Below are 13,163 nucleotides of genomic sequence, written 5' to 3' on the forward strand. Positions count from 1 at the left end.
ACCTAACCAATGCCAGTAGATGTTCCATAGCAAGGACTCATCTACTGTCTATCCTCCTTTATGCCTCACCAATATTCACTAACCTCAGAAAATCTAACTTAAGCCAGCTGTAGTCCTGATATAACAAAATCACAAAATGTGCTACTAACCTCCCTCACAGATCACATCACTGCACAGCACTTCATAAACTAAATTGGATCGAACTACCTCATCTCCTATCTCTCAAGCAACTAACATTCGTTCATTCTGTCTTACACCATCCATGACTACTGTCCATCACTTAAGAACTTAGTTCAGCCCTACTCAAATAACAGAACACTAAGATCCTCCAACAAATTACTACTTACAGTATCTAAACCTAATAACTATCATGGCAATTTTCTGTTCTCCTACCAGATATCCAAGTCCTGGAATTCCATACCTCAAATGATACTAAACACCAACAATACATCCTGATTTAAAACGCTGCTTAAGGAACACCTAGCTAACACATGGCTCTGCTCCTGCACTAACCCAGGCTGCTCTATTCTGTCCATTCCTTTTCTTTCAACCGTAATTATCTTTTCGCTTTTTATATTCTAAGCTGTGTTTTCAGCACCTACCAAATTTCAGCTTCTCTCTTCTTACCTCTAATTCACTATTCCTTAAATCACTTTATACCTCTCTCAAGTCTTTTATATGCATCTCCCTTCCCTCCTTATCAACTCACCTCCATACTGCCTTGCTGTCACTGTTTTAAGTATATGTACCACTAACATAACATCCAACATCTATTTTTTTTCTTGCCTTCAATACCATATATGCTTTTCATTATATTTTCCTTCTATACCATGACATTTCACCTAAACGTTTACCATTTCCCTATGATGGTACAATCTACTTTCATTTGTCAATTTGCTAATAAGTATTTTTTCTACTCAGAATATTATTACTCAGGTTCCTATCAGCAGACCGAAGATGCATGTTTTCGAATGCGTCTTGGTCGAACTGACAAAACCAAAACTGCAAAATATCGAAGCGGCATGTAAGCAAATTCTTTCCCTGGCCGTTTCAGTACTTTGCCATTTTCGGCACTGTAGTGCGGTCTCGGAGTTGGTATATTTAAGTAGGGGGGTGTGGGGAGCAAAGCCCCCCACTTAATCTCATGCTTTAATGTGCTTACTTTTTTTTTTTTTTTTTTTTTGGAACAGCGGTTTTCTTCCCTTGGAAAAGAATTGCTGTTCTGACAGTTCGGTTTTGTAAGCTTTTGCTTACATGGGGTCGATTAATCACCGTTTGCTTACCTAAGCATTTGGTGATCTAATATAGACCCTTATTACTCTATATTGTACATTTTGGAAGACATCTCTTTGTTTTTGCCAATTAGTTGTTTAGCTTACTTACTGCTTATATTTCTTGTATTATCTGGTAATGTCTTTTCTTGTATTGTATTGTAAACTTGTTATGCGTTTCTGGTATTGTATTGTAAAATTATGAGCTTTCTTGTATTGTATTGTAAAATTATTATGTGTTGCTGGTATTGTATTGGATGAATTTGCATGTAATATTTTTTAAAGGAGCTTTTCTCCTTGGGCCTTCGCTGAAAATGGGTCTTTGGCCCAGTCGGACATCCCCGGTAAACAAATGCAAAATAAATAAATAAATAAATAAATATAATGACATGTTCTTTCACCCATTTAAAATTCATAGTCAAATTTCCCTGCCATCCACAGATTTGTTGTAAAAAATGGCATCAGGCTTATTCTATTTACTTTACAATCCACATAGATGCATGCTGACCTTATAAAATTACTTCAGTTCTCCTTTCTCATTTTCAGAAAAAAGTCATGTGACACAAATGCCATTCTATGCACATATACAGTCCAGCCAAGTAAAGAAACACATCTATCCTTCCATTAGCCCCTACCATCTTCATAATAATTTCAGGTATATTATTCAGGAATTTCCCAGTAAAGACACATCATGCTCAATCAAGAAAACCTCCTTGCCACTTCAGTACTTCATAATTAAAAATATTAAAAATTAAGCACCTGGAGCCACCACAACCACGAACTTTGACTTTATTAAACAAAAATAAATACAAAAAAAAAAGCTTAACTTGTTCACTGCGTTTTTTTGTCAGCCATGTAACTTCCTCAGCAAAACACACGTCATTAAGCACATCCCCATTATAAATAAAATAATCCCACACTATTATCCAATCACATTCAACCTCACAATGACTTATTCATTCATAAAACAATCACAAAGGAAGCATTAAAAAACATGTCAAAAAACTTTCTTTTTTTTATAAAATTTTTTTTTGCATCAAGCCTGCATACTAATGCAATATAGTAATACCTAATATATGAACCCCTAATAAATACTATCCTTCCATAAAATACAAAAAGATAAAAAATGTTATACATATTTATAAGATACATTAACAAAATCTATCATATAAATATATATATATATATATATATATATATATATATATATATATATATATATATATATATATATATATATATATATATAAATATATATATATATGGGTTCACTTCAGAAGCTCGAGCCCAAAAAGTCGAAACCCCATAATAGCGAATGTTTAGAATCGCAAAATTCAAAACCTCGAATACCGGAGGTTTTGAGTTTCGCACTTCTAATGTTTCACTATGGCCATGTATTCAAGTAAGTGGGTGTGTGTGTGTGTGTGTGTGTGTGTGTGTGTGTGTGTGTGTGTGTGTGTGTGTGTGTGTGTGTGTTAAGGGGTTTGGGTAGGGGCTTTGGTGTTTGTCAGTGTGTTTTGTTGCTGTGATGTGTGTGCGTGAAGAGAAAGTAGCTTGTGTGGTGGTGTTTTGTGTGTGTGTTTGTATGTAGTGCGACCTCGGAGTGAGAACATATAAGTATGGGGGTGTGGGGGGTGCAGGGGGGCTTGCCCCCCTGCTTTCATGTAGTAGAGTGATTATGTGTTTGTGTGGTGGATGGTGTGTGTGTGTGTGTGTGTGTGTGTGTGTGTGTGTGTGTGTGTGTGTGTGTGTGTGTGTGTGTGTCTGTGTGTGTGTTTGCAGTAAAACCGCAAAATTCAAAACCTCCGGTATTCGAGGTTTTGAATTTCGTGGTTTTCAGTTTTCAATGTTTTGTGGATTCAACTTCTTGGGCTCGAGATACTGAAATTCAAGATTTCAGTATTTTGAGCTTCTGAAGTGAATATATATATATATATATATATATATATATATATATATATATGTGTGTATATATATATATATATATATATATATATATATATATATATGAGTGAGCACTAAACAATACGAGAGCACACATGTATGGCAGACTTTATTACTGTACCTAAACCATATCTTGATCTTTGCAAGGTTAGTATTTCTACTAACAAAACCTTATGCCCCTATCCTTAATACAAAACATACTAACATTTGCTCATAAAAGATTTTTTTTAAAAAAAAAATTTTTTTAAAACCACAACCATTTTTTCACAATGCGGCTCTTAATTTCAAAACAGGTACTATGGATATATTGATATATGGATATATGTTCATTTAACCCTGGTATCCTGCAAGCCTCCAAGATCAGTTGCCAGTATAGTTCCCTCACCTCTATTCTATTTTCCCAATCCTCCCCTCTAACATCATGTGGGATCACTTCCTGCACAATAAACATAAAGTTAGCTTCCTTACATACTGTGTTTTGTTTGTATAGGGCATTTTTCTGATCCTGCTTACGGATCTCATATATATGCTCATAAATTCTTCTTCTTAATGCCCTCTCCATTTTCCCACATAAAAGGAGGTACACTTTTTACATTCAGCGAGGTACACAATACCATTTGTATCACAATTGGCATAGGTCTTACTTGAAAGTAATCTATCCCTACCCAGTAAGTAGTGACATTCTTTATTCATCACATACTTGCATTGTGTGCATCTGCCATACCTATATGTACCCTTTTTCCTATTGTTTGTCTCACCATATCGTGAACTACTTTCTAAAATATTTTTAATATTCCTATCCTTTCTAAAACTAAACATGATGGGTTGCTTAAATATTGTATTTAAATCTGAAAATTCTGAAAACATTTTCCCGTTTCTATTAACTATCTGTTTAACTAGACCTGACTCACAATTAAAGTTCAACATGAATGCACTATCATAGTTCTTTTCTTCAGTGTCCTCTTTCTTTTTAACAATATTCCTTCCCTCCTCACTTTGTAAACCAGTCCCTAATATTGGGCCAAATCTATCACCCCTACCATCAATAACTTCCTCCATCACTTCATTGATTAAAGTTTCCGGATACTTTCTTTCTAAAAACATCTGCTTTAAGTTATTGCATTCATTTTTAAAATCTTCTTTTGCAGTTGTCATCCTTGATATTCTAATATATTGTCCTATAACCAGATTTCTCTTCTGCTTAAATGGGTGGGCACTAGTGAAATATAAATATGAATTGGAAAATGTCTCTTTTCTAAAGATCTTTGACTCCAAGGTTTTGTTAGCATAATTTTTATAAATAGCCACATCTAAATAGTTTAACATCTCTCTATTAAAATTATGTGTGAACTTAAGGAAACTGGTGGTACTATTTATGTACTGTAAAAATTATACTAGTTTGTTCTCCCCTTCAATCCAAAAGAGGCATAAATCATCCAAGTACCTTTTAAAACAACTCCAGTAATTAATATAAGGTGGGATAAACAAAAAATTTTTTCCCAGGTACTGAGGACAATGTTTGTGAAACTGGGGGCACAACAGGCCCCCATAGCAACTCCTTGTAACTGCCTAAAAAAATCACCTTCAAATACTATAAAATTGTTTAATAAAGCCAGTTCTAACAATTCCATTATAACCCTCAATTCTTTCCAATTAAATTTCTTTGTATCCAACAAGGCTTTTAAAAACCACTCCATCCCCACATCATGTGGGATAACGGAAAACAGGTCTATAATATCCACTGTTAAAAATATTGTATCACAATCAAAAAATCGTTGTTTCACATTTCTTAGCAGGTCCCATGAATCTTTTAGAAAACCTTCCTGGTCTATCCAGACCTTCTTAATTTTTGAATCTACAAATTTTGCCAGTGGGTATGTTTTCGATCCATTGGCCAAAACAATAGGTCTAATTGGGGGGTATATATATATGTGATAGGTTTTGTTAATGTATCTTATAAATATGTATAACATTTTTTATCTTTTTGTATTTTATGGGAGGATAGTATTTATTAGGGGTTCATATATTAGGTATTACTATATTGTATTAGTATGCAGGCTTGATGCAAAAAAAATTTTTATAAAAAATGAATGTTTTTTTACATGTTTTTTAATGCTTCCTTTGTGATTGTTTTATGAATGAATAAGTCATTGTAAGGTTTAATGTGATTGGATAATAGTGTGGGATTAGTTTATTTATAATGGGGATGTGCTTAATGACGTGTGTTTTGCTGAGAAAGTTACATGGTTGACGAAAAATGCGGTGAACAAGTTAAGTGTTTTTTTTGTATGTGTTTTTGTTTAATAAAGTCGAAGTTTGTGGTTGTGGTGGCTCCAGGTGCTTCATTCTTAATATTTGTGGAGGTTACAATTGAGGTCCTGTGTTATCATGCATTTTCTGAATGATATAAAGTCTGAAACTCAAATGCTTGTCATTATTTAGTAAAGTCATTCTTCACTGATTTGCAACAAAAATCCAGAAAACCACAGATTTTGTGAGGAATAGGCCAAAAATATAGGCAAAAAATCTACACAATCTGTGAAAATCTGGACAGTTGTGAAGTATGACTCAGATATACAGCAAGAGACCTTGCCTGTACAAACCAGACAGCACATATTTGAATATATACAAAGTTGATGAGGTGTTATGGGAAACATTATGTGACATTATAAATAAATTTATTTCTCCAACAATAAATAAAGGATAGAAATATATTAGGGGACAGTAACCAAAGTAGTACTTGATTTAAAGATTCACTGCAAGCTAAATTTTACAGACTCATTCTGATGTGAAATCTGGATTACAGCCTATATGTGTCTATATCAGCAAATAGTCTGCCAAAAAGGAAGACTTAAGATAAATGGTCTACTGTAAGAGCATGTTATATTGATCAGAAACACTAGACATGGATGACCACTCTTTATGCTCCCTTCATCCTCCCTTTTGAAATTAACTTGATGCCCCTGGAAAACATGGTAGGGCAAAACTGGAAGAAAAAGGAAATAATTCTTGGGGTTACTGTCTATAAAATTTCATTGCATGTGTACATCATGTTATTATCTATTTCAGAACTAGTAACACTGATGCCTGAATTACTGGAGATGCTATTTTTCAGGGGTGGCCATTTATAAGGTTAATGTTGCTATCTCATAGGGGTTACCCTGGGATTCAATTTTCAGCAAGGCCTGACAATATCCCTGGCTGTATTCTACATGAACTACAGAGTGAACTGGCACCTCACCTGTGTGCCCTGTTCAATCACAGCCTCACCTCAGGCTTTGCCCCTACCAAATAGCGCACTGCTATAGTCATTCCTCTCCACAAAGAAGGAATGACTGCAGACCCTGGGAACTATCACCCATTTAGCCTGACAAGTCTGATATGTAAAGCTATGGAACACATCATCATGGGCCTAATAATCAAGGATATAGGGAATCCCCAAACTCTGGATCCCACACAGTTTGGTTTTGTGAAGGGTAGATCATGCCTGCTCAAATTGGTCAACTTCTATGAGTCAGTCACCAGACCTGTGGATGAAGGCAAGGTGGTTCATACAGCCTACCTTGATCTGGCCAAGGCCTTTGATGCCATTCCCCACTCAGGAATCATAGAAAAACTCACTAAGCTAGGCATCAACCCCTATATCACTAAGTGGGTTGCAAACTGGCTCACAGACAGAACCCACAGTGTAAAAGTAGCTTACTCCAAGTCAATACCAACCAGTCATGGGTGGAGTCCCACAGGGATCAGTCCTGGGTCCTCTCCTGTTTGGTGTCTACTTCTCTGAGGTCCAGGCCAACACAAAGGGACTCTGGCTGACTTCACAGACAGTTGCAAGTTGGGAGCCATTATTAACTCCCCAAGTGATTTTGACATCCTACAGAAAGGCATCACTGAGACCAGCAACTGGTGTCAGAACCATGGCTTTAAGCTCAATGCCAAAAAAGTGTCATCATCCCCTTTGGGAAAAACCCAGTTCCCATGAATTACCACATCGATGGTAGTCCACTGAACACAGAAGGCATTATAAGAGATCTGGGAACACAGGTTGACAGCAACATCTCTTTTGACCATCACATTGCCACTGTGGTCAGAAAGTCCTTCTATGTGGCACATCTCATTACTAAAGGTTTTGCATCCAGGAAGAAAAAGGTCATTGTCTTCCTCTACTATTCACTCATTAGGCCAATCATCAAGTACACTGCCCCATTTTGCATGTGCCTCACTAGACACCTGCAACAACTGGAGAGGCCAAAAAAGTACCTCACAAAGAGGATCTTAGCCCTTAAACACTTGTCCTATATGGACAGACCCAAAAAACTCCAACTATTCTGTGTCTCATATTGTCTACTTAGAGACGATTTGACTTACAAAGGCATGTCTGACCCAGCTCTGTTAGAAATGCTACATCTAAAGAAATCCCAATCCCTCCACACCACATGCTCCAGAGACCTTAACCTCATTACCACAATCAACAGAACGTGCTGGAGGGACAGGTTCATAACCCAGAGACTGCCCATGCTATGGAATAGACTTCCCATGCATGTCAAACAGAGCACCTCACTGTCCCTCTTCAAGAAAAATCTTGATGAGTGGATGGGAAATAGAAAATTCACCCCAGGGATCACTCCAGTGACTCTACTCGATAGAGGCACTGGGAAGTAAGGTCGGGTGGCACAATGCCAGGGTAATCCTATGGGCTAGGCTTGTAAAGGCTCCAGGGCCACTAGCCTAGTACACACCTATGAAACTGTGAACCTAAGACACGGTTGTAGTTTATGATGGCATCTGTACATTATGATACATTATGACTAAATTATGAAGGGCATCCTAGTCTCCATCTTAGGCAGACAGCTATGTCAGTTTTGAAAATGTATCTAAAAATCTTGAAGAAATCGTGCCTACATTGTGCCTGGTACTCCCATGCAGGGTATCCCTGCTTTTATAGCAACTTGCGTCTAATATCCTGTATATACTCATTGCTTTGGTGGTCATGATCTCCAATAACAAAGCACACATCTGAGTTACTGTATCAGATACTGTGTTTATCCCCCCTCTTCCCATTTCACCAGTGGTTGGACATAGGTTACCCTAACCACAGCAGGATTGCATACTTTAGGTAACAATAGCCAGAAATATTATACATTAAGCTAATGAAATCAATTTCCTTAACTGTAAATCCAACACAAAATTCACACTAAGCATTACATTCATAAATACAATTAAAAACTACTTGTTGAAAATTATGCAAAGTCCCCAACAGACAGAAAACCAAATGGCACAAACTCAATGAAATCACATTGTTCACATAAGTACAAAGATAACAACTATACATTTAAATAATACTAAATGCAAAACATATCTAACCTCCATAGCAAGTTACACAAAATTTCACATGTAACATCCCTCAAACTTGAAAGAAATTATGCCCTTTGCGGGACAGATCTGACCTTTCAAATTAAAAAAAATGTAAAATATAAAAAAAATAAAAAAATAAAACAAAAGTCTGTAAAAACATCCTACCTCATAAGGTAAGAACTGCCCACTCAAATTGCAAATTGGAAACAAAAGCTTAAAAAAAAGAGTATCTAAACAGTTACAAAATAAAAGTAAACTACATCATAATTAATCCTTCCTACCCATTATCCCTGCCCCAAATGGGTACACCAATTACCACAGCCAGACAGCACATTAAAGGTAAAATAACAAAACAGTAAAGATGCTCATATTTTCATACTGTATTTACCTCACATGTCCAACATCTGTTTTGTAACCATAACCCACAAAATCAAAACGCTATCTTGCCACATTAAGAATTCAACACAGTGACCCTTACCCCAAGAGATACATGTCCTGTCTCCCAAGCACCAAAACATATCTATTAATCTATAACATATATTGCTAAGTAAACTACATTTCAAAGCAAAACTCTTACCATCTTAATGATGAGACCCCCAAATCTGTTTCTCAGACCTACTTATAATGAATCAAACATTAAAGAAATACAAGTGATGCACTAAAATTCATCATCAGAAAAAGATCTGTTTAACTCATTCACTGTAATGGAGCTCAGGAAGTTTGCACTGTAACTTCCAGTGGGCGGAGCTTAATCCTTTTGACAGAATCAAATTATGTCTTCACATTTCAAACAAATGTTCATATCTCTAGAACCATAGGGGTTATGAAAGAAGTATAAATGGAAAGCCCTTCAGCACAAACTATTTTTATAGTGATAGTATCCTTTAGGTTCTAGGTCTTAAACTGAATTTTATAGTTCACAGTAAACATTGTAACTATCACATTTGTAATATTTTTTAAACAACTTATAATATCTCAGCAACCACCCAAGTTACACATATACTGTCAGCAGGATTTTATTCATCTAGCTGAGAGCTTTTGTACGAAGTAAGGAGTTCTGTCTATGTTACTTGGTTGTTGAGATATTTAGAAAAATGTGAAAATTATATCTATAGAAATTAATAACATGAAAACAGGAGTTAATATCTCTTTACCTGTACTAGACAGAGGACATATATTAATGCAGCTGAATTTGTCATTGTGTAAGCTTTCAGATGAAAACTTTGAAAACCTTGTACATAGCATGGTTTTGGAATTACTGATGCAAATATGAACAAGCAATATTTGACGCCTAGATGCGGCAGTAGGAGTTAACTGCAGATGCAATGGGAGGTGTCACTCGGATGTAATATGCTAAAACAAAAGTAGAAAACACTCAGCAAACTCCAGTGACAGATTCTTAATATCCAGGTCAGAAACTTCATCTAGACTAGTAACAATTTTTACCATTTAGTCTTCTAATATAAAAATATACCCCCTTAATTGTTAGTGGCTGTCTGAAAAAGATAACCTAACAAGTTTGTAAGAAGCAGAGTGTCCTGAATATGCTGTCAGAGTAAATAAATAATAAAATACAATAACTAAATAATAAATTTGTAAACATGAAAATTATACCTTAATGTAGTTCAGTGTCACGTATTGGTGGACAGTACATATGACTATGAATTGCATTATTGCCGAGCAGCACGGCCCGCCTTATCTGAGCAGTCTGAGTTGCACTGCTGCACAGCTGTCTATAAACCATAGCCATTGCATAAGCATAAGATGAGGGCTTCTGTGTACAGTTAGAGAAACTACAAATAAATTAAAGAAATGACCCAAAACAGAGACAACCCACAACAGAGAACTTGATTATATTAAGCTAAGACATATTTTTGTGTGTTTCTTAGTGTATACAATACCTATATACATTGGAACGAATACTGGTATAAGGAACCTTGTTGGGGTGAATATTGTTATACAGTAAAGACTGTAGCAATGATGTCATTACATTTGTAACATAAAAAGAAGAAAAGAATGTACAACGTTTGAATCCATTAGTCATGAGGAGGGGAGTTTAATGAAACTTAGTGTGCTTACCATAGTGAAAAAGGAAGATAAGGCATATTATAGGGGAAATTTTAAGTATTTTATTGCATCAATACAATCCAAGACAGTGGTTTCTTTCATCCAACAGTAAGTGGAAGAATAAAGGAACACTGCCTGTAAGTACAGGTAGAAAGGCAAAGAGGTACAGTGAAAAGAAATATGATCATCCAGGAGAAGGTAGCGAATTAAAAAAAGATGAATATTCAGGAATGAGTAAAACAAACTGAAGAAAATTCTAGGGATAATAATAATAATAGTAATAATAATAATATCCGTTAATTGGGTAGAGAACTAGAAGCATGTAAGCAGTTTAACTGAGAGTTTAACAAGCAGTCCAGGAAATGACTAAACAGGATAGGCTGAGTGGCACTTATCTACTTTCAGTGTCGGTATCTGTGTCAGATTCTAGGCTTCTGGTGATTTGCATAGCTGGATGGGTAGCTTTCATGCTTTGAAGAAGCAATTATGTATGTGAACATTTAATGTAGTTTATTTTGAACCCATGGCATTTTATGTTTTACTGTATAGTGATTTTGTTTTAATTGTACCACACACACTGGAGTTGTTTCAAAGCTGTTTTGACAATGGTTTAAACTGTCTTATTTGAAATGTTTTAATGTTTTATAACCAGGGACACTGGAAAATGTCACTCACAGGTGTTTCCACTATTTCCATAATTCTGTCCCTTTTACACATAAAATTGATAGTCTCTTACATGTTCTCCCAGAAAATTATTTAATTAGGTGGTTCACTGTTGTCAACACTGGAAAGAGACAGGTGTGCCTAGGTGGCTTTCCTTGTTAATGAATAAATTAAAAGGCAAGAAAAAAATATAGTTGGGGATAGAATGGATGGACAATACAGCATTGTTATTTTTCTGTGTTTTGAAAAACACCTCTATATTTTTAATAAAACGTTTGCCAATTTTGTAACCCTGGCTACAACTCTATATAACAATTTGAAAACTCTGTTAAAAAGGAGGTAAGAATATTAAGGCTTATGTATGAGCTTCTGTAGCATTTATTCTAACATTATTTCTAACATTAAAAAATAAATCCATTATAAAAGGTGTACGACTGATGGTTGCTTACTTATATAATTATTTAATAAAACTCATGAAGCAGTTTTCCATTTTAACATAATGCATTTCTTCATTTCTCTTTTAGGCTGGAATTCCTTTAACTGCACACTTCGGTGGATTGCAATGCCTTCATCTAATCTCTCTAATGCAAATAATGCACTGCCCAATGCAAATACAAATAAAGTAGGTTACCTCCACAGTTTGAATTAAACCTTAAAACTTCTAACTTTTTTATACTTACCTGTTTTTGTTAACATAATAAATTTATTGGAATTAAGTCCATTTTAATAGCATCTTTGTTTCTGCCAGCCACTGCAGTTATCTTTCCTTTCCTGCAGATTCTTTTAGATAACACTGTCAATAATATTTCATGCCTCCTGTCAAAATTGTTATGACAACACTTCCTAAGATGGTCATAAACACATACTGGCTGATTACTGATCCAGTTATAACCCTAGGCATTGTATTCATGATTAATAAACAATACTTTTAAAATACCTCATTGCAAGATAATGCTACAGTATTGGTAAGTACGGATGGAGGTACAACAGACAAAGTATTTTTTTTTCCAAGAATTCATATATGGATATGTTGTAAGATTCAAGAATGCATGGCCCAAGAGTAATAGCATTGTTAAGGAGAATAAGAAAAGTTAGGTGAAAAACCTGGGTATCAGCATATTCTGTAGCATACAGAGAAATAAGCAGGCTATGTGCTATTTTTTTTGCATTTAGTAGTGGTCGTCAGCATTGTAGTGGTGAGGCTGTTGGGGTCAGATTTGCTTTGTAACACGGTTTACATTTAAATTGGGGAGGGAAGTTTCGGCCACCACAGGTTGTGGAATGACATTTGGCTGACCCGTGTTGCCAATCCTTCCCTTGTGTGAGTTCTGTTTCAGCGAATGCTCAGTTCGCAAAGATGAGGTCAGTCATTGAACTAGAGATTGTGATACAGTGGGGATCAGGAACTTTCCCCACTATAGTGCAATCTCTGAGTTGGAATATATATTTTGCAGGGGGTATGGGGGTGCAGGGGTTTGCCCCCCTGCAAAATTATCACGTTACATCAGGTGCAGTGTAGAACTGCATTCTACTAATTTTGAGTAAGGTCGAATTTGCATATTAATATACGGATTCAACATTTTGCATGGCAGTAAACTTCGTTTTCAGTCTTCATACTCGATCTTAGCACATTTCAGGCAAATGTATGTCGTACGTATGATAGTAAACCTTGTAGCACTGTATGCCTGTTTGCCAGCTGCAAACACCCAAGAGCTGGTAAGTGAACAAATACTTTGCTATCATGGCAGTAACTGAAGTAGCAATGATATCTTCTATGCCTGCTTAGCCTTATGGGATAACATTAAGACACACTGCATTACACATTCCATTCTATCCCTTAAGTTAAATGATCTAATTTAT

The 13,163-nt window shown here is 35.7% G+C and overlaps 1 long non-coding RNA gene across 1 annotated transcript in view; it reads left to right on the plus strand.

The window, feature by feature from the left end:
• LOC122801325 overlaps nucleotides 1–11,919 on the plus strand; it is a 34,215-nt gene extending 22,296 nt beyond the window's left edge. The window contains exon 3 of the long non-coding RNA XR_006364686.1: nucleotides 11,828–11,919. This is a non-coding gene — a long non-coding RNA (uncharacterized LOC122801325). The remainder of the gene's footprint in view (nucleotides 1–11,827) is intronic.
• Nucleotides 11,920–13,163: the final 1,244 nt, after the last annotated feature.

This window comes from Protopterus annectens, chromosome 1.part0 (genome assembly GCF_019279795.1).
Source record: "Protopterus annectens isolate FY-2018-M chromosome 1.part0, PAN1.0, whole genome shotgun sequence".
Lineage (NCBI taxonomy): Eukaryota > Metazoa > Chordata > Ceratodontiformes > Protopteridae > Protopterus > Protopterus annectens.